The sequence below is a fragment of the Papaver somniferum genome, chromosome 2 (genome assembly GCF_003573695.1).
Source record: "Papaver somniferum cultivar HN1 chromosome 2, ASM357369v1, whole genome shotgun sequence".
Classification (NCBI taxonomy): domain Eukaryota; kingdom Viridiplantae; phylum Streptophyta; class Magnoliopsida; order Ranunculales; family Papaveraceae; genus Papaver; species Papaver somniferum.
In genome coordinates, this window is record NC_039359.1 from 154330550 (window position 1) to 154350856 (window position 20307).

The 20307-nt window shown below is 32.5% G+C and overlaps 1 long non-coding RNA gene across 1 annotated transcript; it reads left to right on the top strand.

The window, feature by feature from the left end:
- The first annotated feature begins 13095 nt into the window (after positions 1–13095).
- LOC113354147 lies at positions 13096–14487 on the top strand. The gene is made up of 3 exons (XR_003361696.1): positions 13096–13188; positions 13575–13646; positions 14209–14487. It is a non-coding gene; the product is annotated as an uncharacterized LOC113354147 (long non-coding RNA).
- Positions 14488–20307: the final 5820 nt, after the last annotated feature.

Genomic DNA, 20307 nt, shown 5'->3' on the forward strand with positions numbered 1-20307 from the left:
ACTAAAGTTGTAGGTTGTATTATTTTCTGCCATTTTTAAAAATATACCAGAATACCAGGATCACGGAAGTACTACCTTTAAGGAGTTGAACCCATAAAAACTACGGTGAATGCAACACTTTTCTGAATAATTATGTGCAACACTTTTCCGGATAATTATGCTAATAAGGCCTTGTCCAGGATACCAGATTGTCTGATGTTTAAGCCCACTAGAGTTGTAGGTTGAGCTATTCCTGCCATTTTTAGAAATATATACTATTTTGGGAGATTACAAATTCGGTATTAGTGTGCCAGTTGGGGGTGAGAGCATTTTGCATGCTGTAAACGGTCTCCTAGAGTTGAAGGGTTATTATGACAAGATGTCAATGTTGTTTATTGACTTTTCTAACGCTTTCAACATGGTCTGCAGATCTCATCTTATCAAGGAGATTCGGCTTCATTATCCAGGTATTTCTCGATGGGTAGAATTTTGTTACACCAGGCCTGCTAGACTCTATTATGACCAGTATATTTTGTCTTCTGCACTAGGTGTCCAGCAAGGTGATCCTCTTGGTACCCTTTTGTTTTCTTTGACATTTCATCCTCTTGTGAAGTCCATTAAATCCTGTTGCAAGCTTTATTTGCATGCGTGGTACCTAGATGATGGTACAATTATTGGTGATATACTCGAGGTGGCCAATGATTTTAGCATAATAGATACTGAAGGGCCCAGCAGGGGTTTGCATCTCAAAATAAAGAAAACAAAGGTCTTTTTCCTTCCTGTGATCCCAGAAGTACTGTTGAAGGTGTATCCCCCCCTGATATTGGTAGACTTATTAATGATGTTAAGATTTTGAGCGGTCCAGTGAGTTTAGGTCTGAATTTTATTAATAATATGATGTTGAGCAGGGTGAACAAGACCGTTCAACTAACGTCTGCCATTAAAAAATTCAAGGACCCTCAAAGCGAAATGCTATTGCTTCGCAATTGCACCGATGTGTCTAGATAATATTTTGCTATGCATAGTACCAATCCTGCGGCTCTTCAACAAGCTACTGATCTTTTTGATGGTCATTTGTTCCAGTATTTGAGACTCTTAATTACTGGTGACAGTGCGGGGTTTGGGTCACTGCAGCAGAGACTAGCTACCTTGCCTATCAAAGATGGAGGCCTTGGTATTTATACTATGGCGGATACTCGTAACTACTGTTATCTTTCCTCTAAGAGCCAGACTGCTTCGGTGCAAAAGGTGATTCTTGGTAACTTATTCTCAACAGACAAAGGTTCCGCTTATTACTTGGCTCTTCAGAATTTTATATATCCAGGTTTGTGGATTACCTTTAAGCTATTGTGTCGATGATACACCCCCCCCACCCACCCATTGCATTCCATGACAGTTACTTATTTTGATGCGATCAAGAAGAAAATCCCCAACTAATTTTCTATGTCTGCAAGAGACTCCATTATGTGGCAATGTAACCGTGTCAAACATGCGCAAGATTATCTTTTGGATGTACCCATTAGTGGGTTTAATCAATGCCTCGGACCAAGACAATTTAGAGTTGTTGTTTGCTATCACCTTGGCATCTTTCTGTTTGTTGAGAATGGTTTGTACTCAAGTTGCATTAGATCTATGGACATCTTTTGTGATCATGCGCTCCATTGTGCTAAAAATGTTGGGCTCAAGTTCCGCCATGACCTTGTGCGCGATGTAATTGCTGACATTTGTTACAAAGCTGGTGTGCATGCATGTAAAGAAGTTTCTCTTGGGTTTTTGTCTGACAATGACAATGACAATGATTTACGTCCTGCAGACATCCTTTTCTTAACGGGGAAAATGATCAAGATGTTTGTATGGATGTCACAGGAGTCTCACCCTTCACTAGGGAAGGTCTTCGTGCTTTTATCCAGGTAAAGACATTTCGAATGCTGTTTCGCGCAAACGTACTAAATACTTGGTGATAGGTGCAATATTTTCACTACTTAGGTACTCAAATACTTTGCTTTCTTGATAGTTTTTGTATCATTATGCTTTGATTTTGTTTGCTTTTGAGTTTCTTAGGTGTTTGAGATCATCTTAACCAAAAGGAAGTGGAACTTGTTGAAATCCGGGATTTCTTTGCACCATATCGAAGAGGACAAAAACACGAAGATAATGGTGAAAGAACGAGATCATTCTGATCTCGTATGAAGAAGTTACAAAAGCAAGGCAAAGTGGCGCGCACAGAATTGTTAAAAGCAGCCGCGCTTTTTATTAAAGGCATCCACGAAATGTAAACTGAACTGTCAGTCTTCCAGGACTGACAATACATGAGACTACTAGTTGCTGCCATTATTACAACAGTGATAAAGGTCACAGAATGAGGTTGACGCTCGAACTGGGAATAAAGTAGAGCTCAAGTTTGAGTTCACAAGGATTTCTGGCAGAGATGGAGTCTTAGAAATTTGGCTCGAGACGGAGGAATGATGGTCATTGCGAGTTTGGTTTGTTGTTGCCATTAATGGTGAAGCTGAAGATGAAATTGTGTTGCTTTGTCTCTGCAGCTGCGATGTTGAGAAATGGGGACTGCCATTGATGATGGTGCTTGATGGAGAAGCTCGTGATGATGATCACGATGGTGCTGGTAATATTTTGATGGTCTGAGGTTTTGGTCGCGGTGGTAAATCAATGGAGGAGTTGAGATATAGATGGAATAAACAAGGAAAGAAGCCGAGAAGAGCTTAAACCCAAACAAATAGAGCTTGGCAGTGGTTATGGAGATGTTCTGGTTGTTGTTGTTGTTAAATGGTGATGAGATGGCTGTGAAGATGGATTAGCTGTGATATTGAGAAAAATGGGAAGCTGACTGTGGTTCACGGTGATGGAGAGGATTCGAGTCTATGGGATTTCTATGATCATGAATACTGACAGTCATGGGAATCTTATGAAGATTTACATGAATGAGTTGGAGATTGGCAGTGAGCTGAGCTTGATATGGTTATGAAACTATTTAGAGATGCAGTTCAGGTTGCTGCCAGCGACTGATGAAAGTTGGCAGAGAAGAAATAGAGTAGTTCTGATGATTCTCGGTGGTTGATGATATAAGATTTAATTTTATAGATAATTAATTTAGGATCGTTGAACTTCATGATAATCACACAATCAAACACGCAAGAATAGGTTTGTACGGAATATCTGGGATCGCAAATCCATCATACGTCGATCATCTTTGGAGCAGGGATAATACCTTGTGGAGGTCATGGTTTCTCTCTCTTGACCTAAGCTGTAATCAGTGGTAATTTCTTGGATACAATAGTAATGGTTATTGCTTCCCTTTCATAAGTAGATAGAGGACCAGGTTCCTAGGGTTTTAATATTAGACATTAGATCTCGACCGTCCATCAAGGAAGAGCATAAATAGGATACTAACTCCTTATATAAACCATGGATTAGATATTTAGTAATATCATAAATATAACCAGATTCTCACATGGACCCAATAGAGATAATTATCATATAAGAAATTATCTTACATTCTCCCACCGGTCCATATGATAATCTATAAATGGTTAATTGTAGGAAACGTAAGGCGCGCGTAATTGCTAAATAATAACTTTAGTGGTTAAAATACCTTGATCAAATAATCTATTTATGCGAGTCATAGCGGTTGCACATTGTCTTGTTATCAACATGTTCCCTTCCATGTACCACAACATAAACAACTTATTCAACTAGGCCTTTAAGAGGAGTATCATAATGGTCCAATGATGTCTATAAAAGAAAGACAATTTCCGTTAACATTCATCCGTTCACATAAGTGTATACTAAACATGGATACAGAAATAATTCAGAATGACATTAGTAAGATCTCAATAATGTTCAAAAATAAGCACATAAATTAGCTGAAAATAATCAATTACTCCCATAGACCTAAGATTTCAATCTTTTCCTAAGAGGTCTTAAAAGGTAATTGTTCATTAAGTGCATCTTCGAATGCAATTGTGCTTAAGTGATACGTGAATAAATATTGCTTCTGAATTTCCTAATTCACGCATATATACTCAAGGTTCATGTGTTTTGTTCCTTTTGTATCATATCGTGCTTTAATGCTGCGAAGCTAAGACGATAAGTTTTAGCAATGTAGAGACAAACCTTAAGTCTCTAAGTCTCGCAGTCATAAATGTTCAAACTCAATTGTGGGACTAGCATTAATGGATTTTCCATTTATAGAATCCATACATCCACAAAACTGAAGTCCGAAAACCCAATCAACTCTAGTTGGGTTTGTTAACTAATTATAAGACATAAAAGTTAAGATAGTATCTCAAAATTCTTGATAACTTTCCCGTAATTTGTTCTTCGATTCTTAAGGCATTTAGTTAACATATTAACAACTTGTTATAAGTTTCATATCATAATTAATACGTAATGAAGATTAAATTTATATCCTCTATCCAACATGAACTAAAATCTGTTAAGTATGTTATTATCTCAAAATTCTTCGAATATTCGATATATACCTTATATGAGAGCTTTAGTAATCCATGTGATATGTATTATCACATGGTAAGCTTCATTGATATCCTTTATTTCAAAAAATATAGAGACATGCATAAAGTCAAGATCACTACTTGTAGGTAGTATGTCTTAACATACATGACCAAGAGTATATATTTCTCCCACTGATCTTGAGGTATATGCATAAATATGTAATAATTTCATCCAAAACTTGAAACATTTATAGTTTAGTTGAATTTCATATACCATTATGGGAGGCTGCTTAAATTTCATACTCTTACTTCTAAAAATTGTAGACTAAGATTTATCATTAATAAAGGCTATTTTCACATTTGAGTAATACAACTCTTAAATCATACTGAGCTACTAATAATACTATGATAATTCTGAATAAGTCTTTCTTTGACATGAGAGAAAAACTTACTTATAATCAATGCATCATTTCAATAAAATCTTTGGATGCACTTCGAGCTTTATATCATTTAGTTATGCCATTACAGTCATGTTAGGGATGAAATACCCACTCGCACACAACTATTTTGTGTTATTCGTGCAACTAAATAATATCCCGGACTTGACGTTCAACCATTGATTTTATCTCACATAGCATCAATCCATTAACCAAAATTATTATTGTACACATAATAGTTTGTGAACCTAAAACCGAGTCTTTGCCATTCCATATCAAAATGTAATAAATTCTTGTAAGAAAATCATTGAAACAACATGAATAATTTTTTTTTAATCTCTGTTGAGACCTTCTTAATGTTGGTTCATGTTGTTACCAAAAAAATTCTTTACTTGTAATAGTTATATTATGGAGTATTGGATCAGTAATTTGTGGTCTTTCATTATCTAATATTATGATAATGAGAAGATTCACAATATCTGTAGAAATCTTGAATAAAGGGATCATTATCATGATTTCTTGAACAGATATATCCACGTACTCCCACTGATTATGCCATCATTAACGAATTTATATTTTCGGTTTCAATAAGTCTCATACTACGGTTAGAACGTTAAAGAATAGCATTTGGATTATTTAGGAAAACCAATGAACCAATAATAGTTTCCAAATCCAATTTTCATTCTTTGGAATGTAAGCCCTCACCTCCAACTGAACAACCATAACTTAAATGTGATTTAAACTAGGTTTCCAACCATTCTAGTCCAAAGTGTGTCTTTTAAACTGCTTTACTCGGAAATCTATTTAAAATTACACAGTTGTTCAAAGAACATACATTCTCTGATATGTGGTCATCATTCATAACTCATCATGCTTCTAACCATTTTCATAAAAGTATGATTTTGCCTTTTGTTATACACCATTATGCCAAGGATAAGTTGGCATTGTGCATTGAGCAACAAATCCAAACTTTTGGAGATACTACGTAAAAGATTTAGGATATTATCCTGTTTTTTCATACCTTTCACAATATTCACCACCTTTATCAGACTTTATGATTTTCACTTTCTCTATAATTGCCTCTCAATTTCAATAATGAATGTTCGAGAAAACATCCACAGATTGAGATTCATAATGCAATTGGTAGATGTACACAGTAATGCGAAAAATCATCAGGTGATAAACAATTTTATCTTCCAAAAAATGGACCATTAAAATTCTACAAAATAATCATAATCAACAATTAATAAGAACAAAAGCTGAAATTTATAATAGAGATAAATGACAATTAAGCTTACAATAGTTTCATACCTTCAATAAGATTCTCCAGTGGGTAAAACCTTATCAAGGAACAATGTGAGACATGAAAAAAATTAGTACATATTTTACCTTCTCATACACACAACATTATGTTTGTTTAATACCACAACTAGAATCACCTGTGGGAGAATCTCGTCCTATCATGTATCAACAAACTCAAATAATTCTAATGTTCAACCTAATACATCGGAATAATATTCACTTGTGGGTAGATATTATTTTACATGTATACGAAACATTTAGATAAACTTAATGCTTGTTTAAACGTGTGAACCAAAACTACTTGTGAGCAGTATTGTTCTAATCATTAAATCAAACTAAGAGGACTCAAAACATACAACACTTACAAGATAAGAGTTTAGCATCACTGTGGTGATAACTAAAGTACCTAGCAAACATGTACAATTGTAAATATCACACTAACTTTTCCTGTGATATTGCACAGTCCCACTCAATGATATGTACATACTTGATCTGATCATAAATTTTGTAGATTATAAAACATTTATGAGTAACCCCAAAACATTAATCACAAATATTTATTCAAAAGCATGGCATACATATAAATTATGAATACATCAAAGCCCTTTAATTGAAAATATCCAAACATAGCGAACCTTTATTAACCTAAAACAAGCATTGAGCAAATCTATAAGTATGTCTCAATAATGAAATTTCATTGAAGAAAAATTCTTTGATGTATCACTAGTTTAATTTGATGCAAGCTTAAAAAATCGTGATGAATAAGGAATAGTGGATTAAAATGAAGGGTGTTAGAATAGGCAATGAAGATCATAAATTTTCACAAATATGGAGTAATTTATCCAAAAAATAAAACCTCAATTCTGTATAGAGGATGCAATAAGTTTTGGATAAAACAACATAATAATATATTCATGAAAATCTGAAAAACAAAATCCATAATGGGTTACTCAACTCGATAATGAATTAATTTATGTAAATTTTCTTCTATGCACTTTTAAGAAATAACGTAAAATCATGTGCCAATTATTTAATTACTATAATATATGATCAGAAATTGTAAACTTCAATGTTATCTTAAACATGTGAACTCAAATTACCTGTGGGTAATCGTTGTTCTAATACATTTAAGCAAAACAATATTATAAGCACTTGACATAATAACGAATATGACTGGAAAAATTATTTGACATCACTGTGGTGATTGCCAAACAACTCAAAAATAATGCCATAATAACTACTAAACCTTGCCTTTACGGCTTGGCGTATTCGTGCTTACAATAAAATTATTATTATTGCTAAGATAAAACACTCTAGTATCACTGTGGTGATAACTAAAGCATTATGACCTAAGAATCTTGAGCGCAATAATTTTATACGTACAATTAAAATTATCATCAACATTGGAAGAAAAGTAAAACATAATGACACTAGACACCCTCAAGATTCAAATAAGTTCATATCCATAATGTATGATCAACAATCATATCAGTCAATGTTTTCTTAAATACATGAACTCCAATTTCCTGTGGGTAAATTCTGTTCTAATATATTTAAGAAAAACAATATTACAAGCATTAGAAAAACTGTGATCATGGCCAAAAGTGATTTGACATCACTGTGGTGATAGCCAATCAACTAGAATAATGCCATTATCACATGATATCGGTAACTGCAAAACCTACATTTTACGGTTTGCAAATTCATGCTTATAATAACATTATATTGAGATATAACAATCTAGTATCACTGTGGTGATAACTAAAGAGGCCAATAATAATTTTAAGCATAATCCCATGAAATTTAAAGAAAAATAATAATATGAGAGAAACGATATCATAATGCACAAGCACACAAACCATACCATAATGCACACACAAATTTAATGGTGTCAAAAAATGGTTTTGATCATAAAATTTATAATGAAACTCGAAAAAAAATCGTTTTATTGTTTCGATAAAGCGGAAGCGTAAATTAATGTACAATAAAAATTGGTTTCATTAGTTTTAAAAATGAATACTGTCTCATTATCTTAATATTAACCAACACGTATACTACATGCCCACAAGAAAATATAATGTTTCCAATTTTTAGTGTCTTAATAACCATTCTCGTGATGAAAATATTATGTTTATCTTCATTTGCTTTGGAGTACTTATTGATTCATGCCATAAAGATATATTTCCTAATAAATATTTTCTCATTTATGTATCTCCAATTTACCTCCCTTTCACATACAAGGCAAGTAGAATATATGGACTTTAGTGGAACAATTATGCATGTTTATGACTACACGATGTCGACATTCTTCCATTTCATTTATTATCATTATTACGTTCATTATTACCTCATATTCCATTATTTAAAAATAATATTCCTATAATGATTTTTTCTATTATTTACATGCCAAAAATAAATTCATCAGGCTAAAAATAAACTCATTAAGCAAGAAAAGTTAATTTATTTACATAAAATAAAGGGTAGGACATTAGTATTAAATAAAAATATATTTTCCTCCAAAATTCATTAATGTTGAAATATATTTTCTTCCAAAATTAAGAAGGTAATATAAAAGTATACAAGAAAATCATAAGTGATAATGGCCACAGGATCTTAAATTGTACAATATACCATAATTTCCAACTGATTTGATTTTGATGAGATAATAAAAAAATCACACATGAACATGAAGTGTGAGCATGATATGGGTCAAGATAGTTAGATGCGAAAAGTAATGCAATTCCATAAGAACGATTATGTTCACAAAAGGGGAAAAACAAATATATCAAACCAAATTTTATTTTATTATTGCATATGATTAACAGACGATCATGAGTTCTAAACACAAGCTCTGATACCAACTATAAGATTTAATTTTATAGATAATTAATTTAGGATCGTTGAACTTCATGATAATCACACAATGAAACACGCAAGAATAGGTTTATACGGAATACCTGGGATCGCAAATCCATCATACGTCGATCATCTTTGGAGCAGGGATAATACCTTGTGGAGGTCATGGTTTCTCTCTCTTGACCTTAGTTGTAATCAGTGGTAATTTCTTGGATACAATAGTCATGGTTATTGTTTCCCTTTCATAGGTAGAGAGAGGACCAGGTCCCTAGGGTTTTAGTATTAGACATTAGATCTCGACCGTCCATCAAGGAAGAGCATAAATAGAATACTAACTCCTTATATAAACCATGGATTAGATATTTAGTAATATCATAAATATAACCAGATTCTCACATGGACCCAATAGAGATAATTATCATATAAGAAATTATCTTACAGATGAATGATGGCAATAGATGGGAATGTTACGGTCTCCACCAGATGGTAATGAAGCTCATCAGTGTTGAGGGATGCCCTTGGCAGTGTTGTGATTTATAAGAGGAAGAACGATGGCCTGGATGTTTCCATTAATCAGTTGGCGATGTTCGAAGGAAGTTGGGATCTGTGGTGTCAAGGTGTTGTTGCCATTGATCATGGTAATGACCGACGAGAAGCATTGGAGTATATTCAACAGGGAAGAGAAGAAGAACCCGATCAAGAGATTACGATTGAGCTACAAGGGGTTGTACTTGTGATACTTGGTCATGAAGTTTAGAGCTATGGTTGATGGAGAAAGTCAGGGACTTTGAAAACTCACAGGAACCAGAGTGTCCGTGAGCTGAATGGCCGGAAACACAAAATCCAGAAGAAAATTATTTTCACGGAGTAGAGAATTTCCGTGAATGCTATTGGTCGGAAGAAGAAAATTCAGGAGAAAATAATTCTCACGAACGGATGTATGTCCGAGGAAACTGATAGTTGAGTAAGAGACTATGCTTGTCAGTGCTCCATAACTGACAAGCCGAATAGTTAATGGGACTTATTCGCATTTACGCAGCCCATGTGGCTGTAGCTTCATGTTTTGGTCGTGAAGCAGTTTGAGGGTGAGTTTCCGGAAGTTATAAGAGAGATTACTATCATATCTTTTAACAGCTTTTATCATTCGTTTTTACACACAAGGAGAAAGAGGAGAGCTTTGGAGTTGGAGATTTTCTACAACCTAAGGTTCGATTTATTTTCTTCTTTATTATTTTACATGGGTTTTAAGAAATCCATGAGTAACTAAACTCTTGTTATTGGTTAGAGATGTAGTCCTAAGTTGGAAAACATTTTATTCAATTGAAGTATTCATTCTCATTCATTCATAATTTGTTAGTATCGTTTATGTTCTACTGTTTATAACTCCATGTATGATTGATTGCTAGTTTGTTTAAGTTGCAAATTAAATGAGCATGCATTCATATCTATTGTTAAACTAGGGTTTGAGATCCGGAATTGTCGAATAATCCTTGTTAGAAGTAGGATAATATAGTTTTTAACGACGGGATGTTGCCATATAATTATATGTAGAAGCGTAACCTAGGTTAAATCCGTGTATTTCTTGCGCCAGATTCCTTAGAATAACCTCAACTCATAAATATCAGTGCTTTCATTGGGTTAAACTTGAGTGGTTCTCGCGCCAAGTTATTTGGTGGAGAGGATTCAAAGAATGGATCTTGCGCCTTTGATGATAATAGGAGTTTTGCCGGAGTAAGCCTGCGATAGGACGCTCTAGGGTTATTGGTATCTATAGAAAATTAATTTTGAGATTGATTCAGTTAATAAAAAGTTGGAAGATGGAAGATGAGAACTCTAACAAGTACTTTTTATCTCTGATATTCGTATTATTATATTTGCTTTATTCTTATTTAGTTATAATCACAAACAACCCCTATCTCCTTGTGGAACGAATCTGTTCTTATAAATATACTCTTATTTATAATTCTGAAGTGAAAGAACTTAAATTATTTCTGCGTCGGCTGACAACCGGCCACTTGGATATTTGTGTTTCACATGGCTACGGTTTAGGCGTTTTAGCTTTCTCTACTTTAGGTGAGCTCGGTGAAGATACTTTGTGTTTTTTAAGCGTATGAAAAATTGTCTTGTTAGTAACGATGCTAGTAGTGGTTTAGGTAGATTTATTTTTTATAGATTAGGAATCGCCATTGAAAAAGGTGTTGGAGCCCAGCTTGTTGATAGGTTACCAACCAAAGGTCTGTAGGAATAATGTGACAATTAATTTTAGAAGTTAAAATAATTGTTTGTTTAAAAAAAAACATTACTTGCTATTCATGATGATGGGTTGGGACAGAAGTTGTGGCCACGTCAATTTTGTGTTGTTCTTAGTTATGGATTAGGCATTCTCCTCTTTGCAGAAAATTGTGTGTGTTTGTGTTGTAACAAGAATATGGATGTATACGGTGATCATGCCTTACATTGTGCTAACGAAGTTGGAATCAAGTTTCGACATGATCTTGTTCGTGACACCTTTGCGTATATTTGTTATAGGGCAGGTGTGCATCGTAAAGTTGAAGCGTCTTTGGGTTTCTTATCTCGTGATGGTGGTGATTCCAAACCAGCGGATATTCTTGTCTACAATTGGGAGGAGGGTCGTGATACTTGTTTGGATGTGACGGGGGTTTCACCTTTTGCCGGAGGTGGTGTAGAAGCTTTTACACCGGGTCTTTCTTTGTTCAAAGCCGTTGAGCGTAAAAGAGGTAAATACCTTGATGTATGTAGAGCTAATGGATATAGTTTTGGTACCTTGGCGTTTACTACCTTAGGTGAGCTTGGTATTGAAACTATAGAATTTTTGTCACGATTGAAAAATTATATAGCCAGACATGACGCTAATATTAAAGTTCGTAATTTTCTTTTCATTAAATTAGGTTTGGCTATCCAAAAATTGGTTGGAGCACAACTTGTTGCTCGGCTACCAACTGTTTTCCTGTAATCTTCTTTCTTTAATAAATTGTTTTTTTCAAAGAAATATTGTAACTATTATTATTATTATTATTATTATTATATTGTTATTAGATATATAATAACAGAGTTTTTTAAAGCGTTCTCATTCACCGAATTCTAGCTTCTGGTTGATTCTGGCCCCACAATTTACTTTTTTTTAGTAATAAAACATTGAATTTTAACTAAAGAAATATTATTTTTCTAAAAATAAGATAATCTTGAAAAATCTTCTTATTGCCTCGCATAACAAAATTTTAAAATCTCCTAACATGCCAATAATAATGCCAATAATATATCAAATCACGATTCCTTCATGATAATCAAGAAAATAAATCGAATGATCATCACCTGATGAAAAAATAAATCGAATGATCATCAAGTGTCCAGTGTCCAGTGTCCTTTTACATACACAAAAAATGTTATTTTCCTAATTACATCCCCAAACTATCAATTAAATCGAGAAAAAATAAAATTTCAAAAAAACGAAAAAATATAATTTCAAAAAAAACCTGATTAGCCCGGTCATAAATCTCTATTCTGCAAAACTTGATTAGCCCGGTCATGAATCTCTTTTCCACAAATCTTTGTTGTTGGTCCTGCATATCAGTTGGATTTTTGTTAGTAATCTGTATGAATGATTCAGAATAAAAATTATGATTTGAATAAAGCTAATACAAACAAAAAATGGAGCTAATACAAAACAAACAAGCACTCAAGAAAATACAATTTCCAAAAATTATTTTTCTTAATCTGTTTTTTCTATAATTAAAAAAACATTGAAAATGTAAACAAAATCCTTACATATAATTTTCCTTATTAAACAAATATTATTTCATGGTTAATGATTAATAATCAATTAAAAAACAGAGAAAATGTAAACAAGATCTGTACATATTATTTTCCTTATTAAAAAAATATTATTTCATGGTTAATAATTAATTCACGATTTCTATAATCTCTATTTCATGGTTACTAATTAAGATCTTATGAACAACCAATAATTACGGTAATACGAGAAATAATGTAAGTATCCAAATTTACAAAAGTTTCATAACTTTTAGGGTGTTGTTTCGTAAACAGGGTAGTTCTCCCTAAACCGAGATTCTTTTTTCTGGAAATTCTGGACTTAAATGATCTCTATATAAAGCACCCGAGCAAAGGTAAAATCTCATCATTCCTGCTATTTATTTATTTTTTTGCTAGACTTTTGCCTTATTTTTTATGATCACGTGTATTGATAATCCACAGACGCATGCGATGATGCGTGTATTGATAAGGTGATAAATTTTGTTCCGTGGTATTTGTGTTTTGTAATTGTATTTTTTTGTTTATATTCGTTTTGAATTTGTAAGTATGTGCATATTTTTTGTTTTGCATATGTTTGCGAACAACAATTTATGATCAACAACTGCGATAGTCAGATTTCATGGATATTGGTCTCCGTTATTTTGAAGATTTGTGGCCATATTAATAATCACATGCAAGGTATAAAATTGTGACATCCTATTTGTTGCCATTTTTTTGTATGTATATTTGTGATGAATAGTTGCGGCATCCAGATTTCATGTGATATCTGTCATTTGAAAGCTTCGTGGCTATAATAATAAACTCATGCAAGGTATAAAATCCTAAAACCTGTTTTTTTATTTAATAATTTTCTGTTAATGATTTTTTTTAGACATAAAAAAGATATTGAATATTTTTTTCCTTAGACATAAAAGATGGCGAATATGTTGACAATCTCAAATCGCAAAAAATACATTAATTCTAAGATATTAAACGATATTATTCCCAAAAAAAAAAACAGGATTCTTAGAGTTGGTCTTTCATTGTAAAGCATCCAATAAAAGTGTGAATTTTTTTTTTTCATAATATTGTTTATTCTGTGCAAAAATAAAATAAGTGTACAGTCAAACCTCGATAAATGAATGCTCTTGGGACCAAGAAAAAAAATTCGTTTAGCGAGGTTATTTATTTATCGATAAATGAATAAAATATTCATTTATCGATAAACGAATATTTATTCATCTAGACAATATTTTCTTAATTAAGAAGTTAAATTGTATAGGAGAAAATGTACAAGTATACCTAGGAAATATTGGTCAAAATTCTTATCAATAATTCAATTAACATTCATTTTCTTTTGAATTAACTGGTGTCATTTATAATTTACGTTATAGAAATATGATGGATGTCGAACATCTTTTGAATTATCCTAACGAGAATGATGCAGTTATGGAGTCTCCAACAGACGAAGAAATTATTGAGTCAGTAGTGAATAATGAGAATGATCCTGAACCAGATGATAATAACGGCGTACCAAATGTGTCATCTAAAGATGATTTTCAAGCGATGGTCACATTAAAAAATTACTTGCTACAACACGAGCAAAATATTCCAGAAATTGTGCAAGCATTGCATAAAATTAAGGATACGGTGCATTTTGATTTGGGTGGAAGAAAAAGACAATCAATCATAGATGAATTTTTTGAGTTCATTCCTACATATATTTTTATGTAAAATTTTCTGGTTATGTATTTTGGTTTATTTATATATATATATATATATATATATATATATATATATATATATTTATATATATAATTCAGTGATTATTCGTTTATATTTCTATAGGGCCTTTAAGGATCCAATTTTTTTTATTCATTAATGAATTAAGCGAGGTTATTCATTTATCACCTTGGCCCCAATCGGGACCGGAGAAAATTATTCATTTGGCGAGGTTATTCATTTATCGAACATTCATTTATCGAGGTTAGATTGTAATCTCTAACTATAAATGAGTTTTAATATTTTTTGCTTAATATTATTTATCCCATAAAAAATAAAATAAGAATAATTTCTATTTTTATTCCTATAGTGCGAGTTATGATCGATATTTTTGGACAAAATATTGCAAAAAAATATATGTGGAAATTTAATTTTATTCCAAAGCGGTGTAAAAAGATACTTAATATTTTTTCTTGGGCATTCCTAAGATTCTTCTTAATTTGTTCTTCTTTGGTTTGTATTTTATTTTGCAGTTGTTGCCTTCCTGGTGACAGGAGCGCAATACTAATGTAACGTAAGAATAAAAATCATCTTTTTTTTTCTTCTAGGGTTTTTGTTTGACTAGAATCATTTTTTTGGGCATTCCTAAGATTTTTCATTGTTCTTCTTTGATTTGTATTTTATTTTGCAGTTGCTAACTTGTTGATGATATGAGCGCCAATACTAAAATGTAACATAACAATAAAAATCATCTTTATTGTTTTTTTTCTTTTTTTTCTAGGGTTTGTGTTTGGCTTCTAAGTTTTGTGTTTGGCTTAAATTGTCCCATATACTTTAAATTTCTAAACAGTGTTTGTGTCTTTGTTTTCAAGGTCTCAGGATGTTTTCCTTTGATTTAGTCGAACAATGAACACAAGTTCAAATTACTTCTAACATCAGCGCAATCTTTTGGTTGCTCTATTCGTTAATTTCCAGCATTTGGTGATGGTTTGTTTCTGCCTGGAGCATTTGGTTCTCCGCTACCAAGTGGGTGCACTTCCGTTTCCTTAAAGGCTTCAACCCGTGAGTGGAAAAATCTTTATATGTAAGACCTTAACATATCCAACACCATTAATTGGAGTTTATGATCTGAGATCATATCTTAAGATCTTACTCTTTTTAACAGTGTTTTGCGATTCAATTTTGGTATGACACCTCTATTTATTTTCTCCATTTTGTGATCCCCATTAAATGTGTAGATTTCAGAAAATTTTACTGCAAATATTGTCGGTTATAGTTTTTGACATTTGTTTAGTAAATTTTCATCAAATATATGTAGTGGAATTTATCAGTTGTGGAAGTACAGGCGTAAGAGAGTACATATGTGCTCACTTTTTGCATCTGTGCATAGGTGCTAGGCTATTGGGCGCTTAAGGGAGGTACTAAAATTGAGTGAGCTAGATTTTAACTGTTTTTGTCCATTTATATTTTTCTTGATCATCTCCCTTACTGTATTGGTTTTTGAAAGTAAAAACACATCCTTGACACAATGTTGTAGCTTTGAGTCTTCTATGGCCTCTAATTTTTTTTTTCTTTCATGGATGCTCTGTTTTTGTCATGTTCTAGATCAATGCAAATGGCATGACCTACAAGCAAATGACTTTATAGGTAGGTATTTAAAGCCGATGAAAGACTTTGGTTGAAGGATTTTAGTCAGAGTATGATACACTCTCTTATAGCAACATTGCATTCTGCACTTTTCAGATATATCCATGGGAGAGTTCATGGAATTTTTGTCTCGTTGGATAAAATTAATGAGCATGTGGTGATAAAGTTTCAACGGTACCTTGGACAAGTAGGAAAAAGCATACAATCAAATGGGTTTTTGTAGTTGGCGATGCAAAAAGTAGGTTTACAACCTCTTCTACATTTTTTTTTTCTTGAAAGATAATTTAAACCAAGAAAGTGCTGTCATGCACCGATAGTTATGATGCTAAAAAATGTTGTAAATTCGATGCTAGCAAATATAGTTTATGGAGTTCCAAGGGTTGTGTTCCCTATTTTTTCTATTTCTTACTGTGTTCATTTGTCTTCTTTAAGAATGTGATCTTTTCTCTTTTAAATTTTCGTCTTGACACAAATTAACTACTACCATCCCTGATTGAGGATAGCCGGCAGGTGCAGATAAAACTTCTCATGAATAAATATGGGCATACAACCTAAAGAACAAATGAAAGGTGCAAAGTCAACTTTCGCTGTACCTCCGGTAAGCCAATATCTAACCAGTATGATCTACTTATTTAAATATCATTACCTCAGTGTAGCCTTGGAAAAAATTATTGCGGCCAGTTCAAGTCTCAAGAATAATTCTACAAGTATACAAATCCAAATCAGGAAATGTCCAACCAACATTGGCATTTTTAAATAGATAAATCCAACCCATCCCGGAAGAGGAATCCTGAAAAGGAGGTTAGCTCTTTTTGCATTTTTGCTTAATCCGGTATATGTATAGGGCTTGATATACTTGAAAAAATATGTTCGAGAATGGTTCCCTTGAAGAAAATCATCTCCCTTTGGCGTTGGTGGTTGCGCTTGAGCTCAAGGAGTTGCTACAGCTGGAGTCGTTCAAGTATCATTTCCATCCAAGAACATAAATAGCTTGAATAGAGAAAAATTCTCAACTAATCAACCCACTAAACATCAACAAGAGAAACAAAGAGCATCAGTCCGAGAGGCGAGAAAGAGAATTACCTGATAATTTTTATTATATTATATTATATATCTTGATGGTTCATGTGCGTCTTAACTTTATTAACTTAACAGGTTTATAGCTTGAATAAGAAATTCGGACTTGCGAAAATGATTGATTTAGCAATTGCATCTCTGTTACTAAGGTACTCATCTGTAATTGGATTTTCTTTTTGTCGCTAAGGTAATCATCTACGTAAACTATTTCATCCACAACTCTTCAATTAAACTTTGTTTCCATTCTTCTAAACTGCAGAGGTTTTTCAGCGAGTTTCAAGATACTAAAAGATCACTTGACGTCACAATTATTGCAAGGAAAGCAGAGGTAGAAAGTCTACGGCTGAGCACAGTTCAACAACTTAGTAACATCGAGAGCATCACTTCAAGTACGTCAAGAATCATTAAACATTATCCAACCTCAAACTCCTGTTGTGGTTTATTACAAATCCGGATTATCAATGAGAAAATTATATACAGTAGCACTAGCTTGCTAGGATTTAAGCCTCCTAGGTCAAAAATAGTTTACATGCTGAACCATTTGTTTCAAAACATAAAGTTTTTGAGTAAATGTCAATAAAGATGGACAAAGGCCCCGGATTTTGGGAATTTTACGCGTGACTCTGATCAATTTAGATGTAATAGTGGCAAGTTTTCAAGGAGATCTAGATTGCCAATAGACTAAAGTTGATCAAGATATAGAGAAACGATGGTTGTGAATGTGAGTGTTCTACCTGAACTTTTAGTTTGGAATTTTTTATTTATTTGCTTTCTTTGTATGAGAAGTGACGACTGTGGGGGAAGCTTACTAATGCTAATAAGTGACCAATGGGTGTTTTTTTATAGCACACTTGAACCCATTTGTTTAAACATGAATGAATTTATTTCATATGCGGCCTTGAGATCGCAAATACAACATAAATGAAAAAAGTTTGGTACTTGAGAAAAGAAGTCAAGAAATAGTAGGCGTCCAATTTCAACTTTCAGACTTTCTGGAAAAATTAGTGAACCATAGGTTCCAAATCTTACAATTAGCACACTGGTATTACAAATAAATAACGTACTGTTAGATTGAAAATTCCTACTACACAACCAACCAGGTGAATCAATTAGAATCATGCACTTTGTAGTATAGACGAAACAAGTATAAGAAATCCTACTTTTTTTTTGATAAGAAATCCTACTTTATTCATTCGGTAACTAAAATATATGTGTATACGAATCACAACCAATCATGCCTTAATTTGATTCATTTTTCTAGACTCATTAACATTATATCTTCATTTGGGTTCCAAATAACGTAAGTTAGGTCTCATTTCCAAGGGTCCAAATAGGTCTCACATAAAAAGTATAGCTATAGTGGTGGTGACGCTAATCCCATGTAACTTAGTCGAGTTAACAAAAAAATATAATTATAGAGAAACCAACAACGACCATTTAAGGGTGACTGGCATTTTTCTACCCTGAAGGTAGAGATCCACTTTTTATTTATGCAGATATCCTGCACAATACTACAAATATCAAATTGTGTAAAACTAATCCATTTTTAGAGTACTACAACAATATGGATATTGGTGCAAGGCTACTTTAATAGTCGGTAATAATGTTAATTCTATTTTTTTGTTATCCATGCCAATAGAAATGCAGGACATGACGAATATTTATATTTTACCTACCCAACAAGTTCAAAATGATCTATGTGCTTCGTGCACAGACAAATATTCATTCCGTTCCACATATACGAAGAAAAATATATATATACATATCTGTTTAATAAAATTCTTATATTAAATTTAGAACCTACATTTGAGGATACTTCTATAAATTGGGGAATACTAAACAAAAAAACAAAAGAGATACTACAAAATCGAAGAACCCCTTATCTATATATTTTTGGTAATGGCTAAATTTCCTTTATTTAATTAGTTGTTACGGTTGTTAGATTATATTAATTATTAGATTAGTGAGATAAATATATGGATTATAGTTATTGATTTTAGGTTGTATTTATTTTTAGATGAAAAAGAAAGCCAAAGTCAAGATTTATCATGGCCTTCATCCAGTATCCATGCCGATAGTAAAAGGTTGGCATGGTCACAAATTAAAGACTATACTGATTGTTAAAGATTTTAAAAAGGAAATAAAAAACAATCGGCATGGTCTTCATCTCTATTGCCGACTTAAGATTCCATTTTGGTAGTTAAATCATTTGCATCTGATGGATTAATTCCATTCATTCAACTGTGCTGCCTCCATTTAATTTGTGCATATACTATTATTTAACTCTTGATTTTACTTTAGACTCATTTGACTTGGACGTCAAAGTTCATGAATGCTCTTGATCCTTGACAAGTGCATATGTTCTCGATGCTGATCCAGTAGAAAGGATAATCAAACCATCACCGTCCATTTCATTCAAATATTAAGAGCTTCATTCGAAACAAATTAAGAGCTCCATTCGAAACAAAATGGTAGTGGGTTTTTCAAAGCAAAAATTTTAGTCCAAATAATACGGAACAACTAAAATAAATAGACACTAGTGATTTAATTGAAATTTCATTTGCTAAAGTACAAACAGTCGGTATGATTTTCATCACTCATGAAGATTATGCCCCAAATGCGGGTTATAAATTTACGATTCAGTACTAAGTTTATTATAATTAAATTATAGCCAATTTACTCATTACTAAATTAAATATCCAATAATATTTAGATTTATTTATCACAATCGTGATGCAAACTAAATTTCTTAATTACATTGATTTTTTGAATAATTGCGATGCAGTTTTATTATTTGTTTTAGTTTATAAGGATCTAAAGTCCATAAATATTTATTGGTTTTTTATTAGTTTGTTCAATGTTTTATTAGCATTTTGATAATATATTATTTTTCTTTATACGAAACTATTTTGAAATATAGATAATAGATTTAATATTTTATAGCGAGGAACTGATCCGTTCATAGCACGGGTGATAAACTAGTTATTATTAGATAAAGAGTATTACATTAACTAGTTGGAAACCTAACAAGCTAAGAGCTTCTCCAA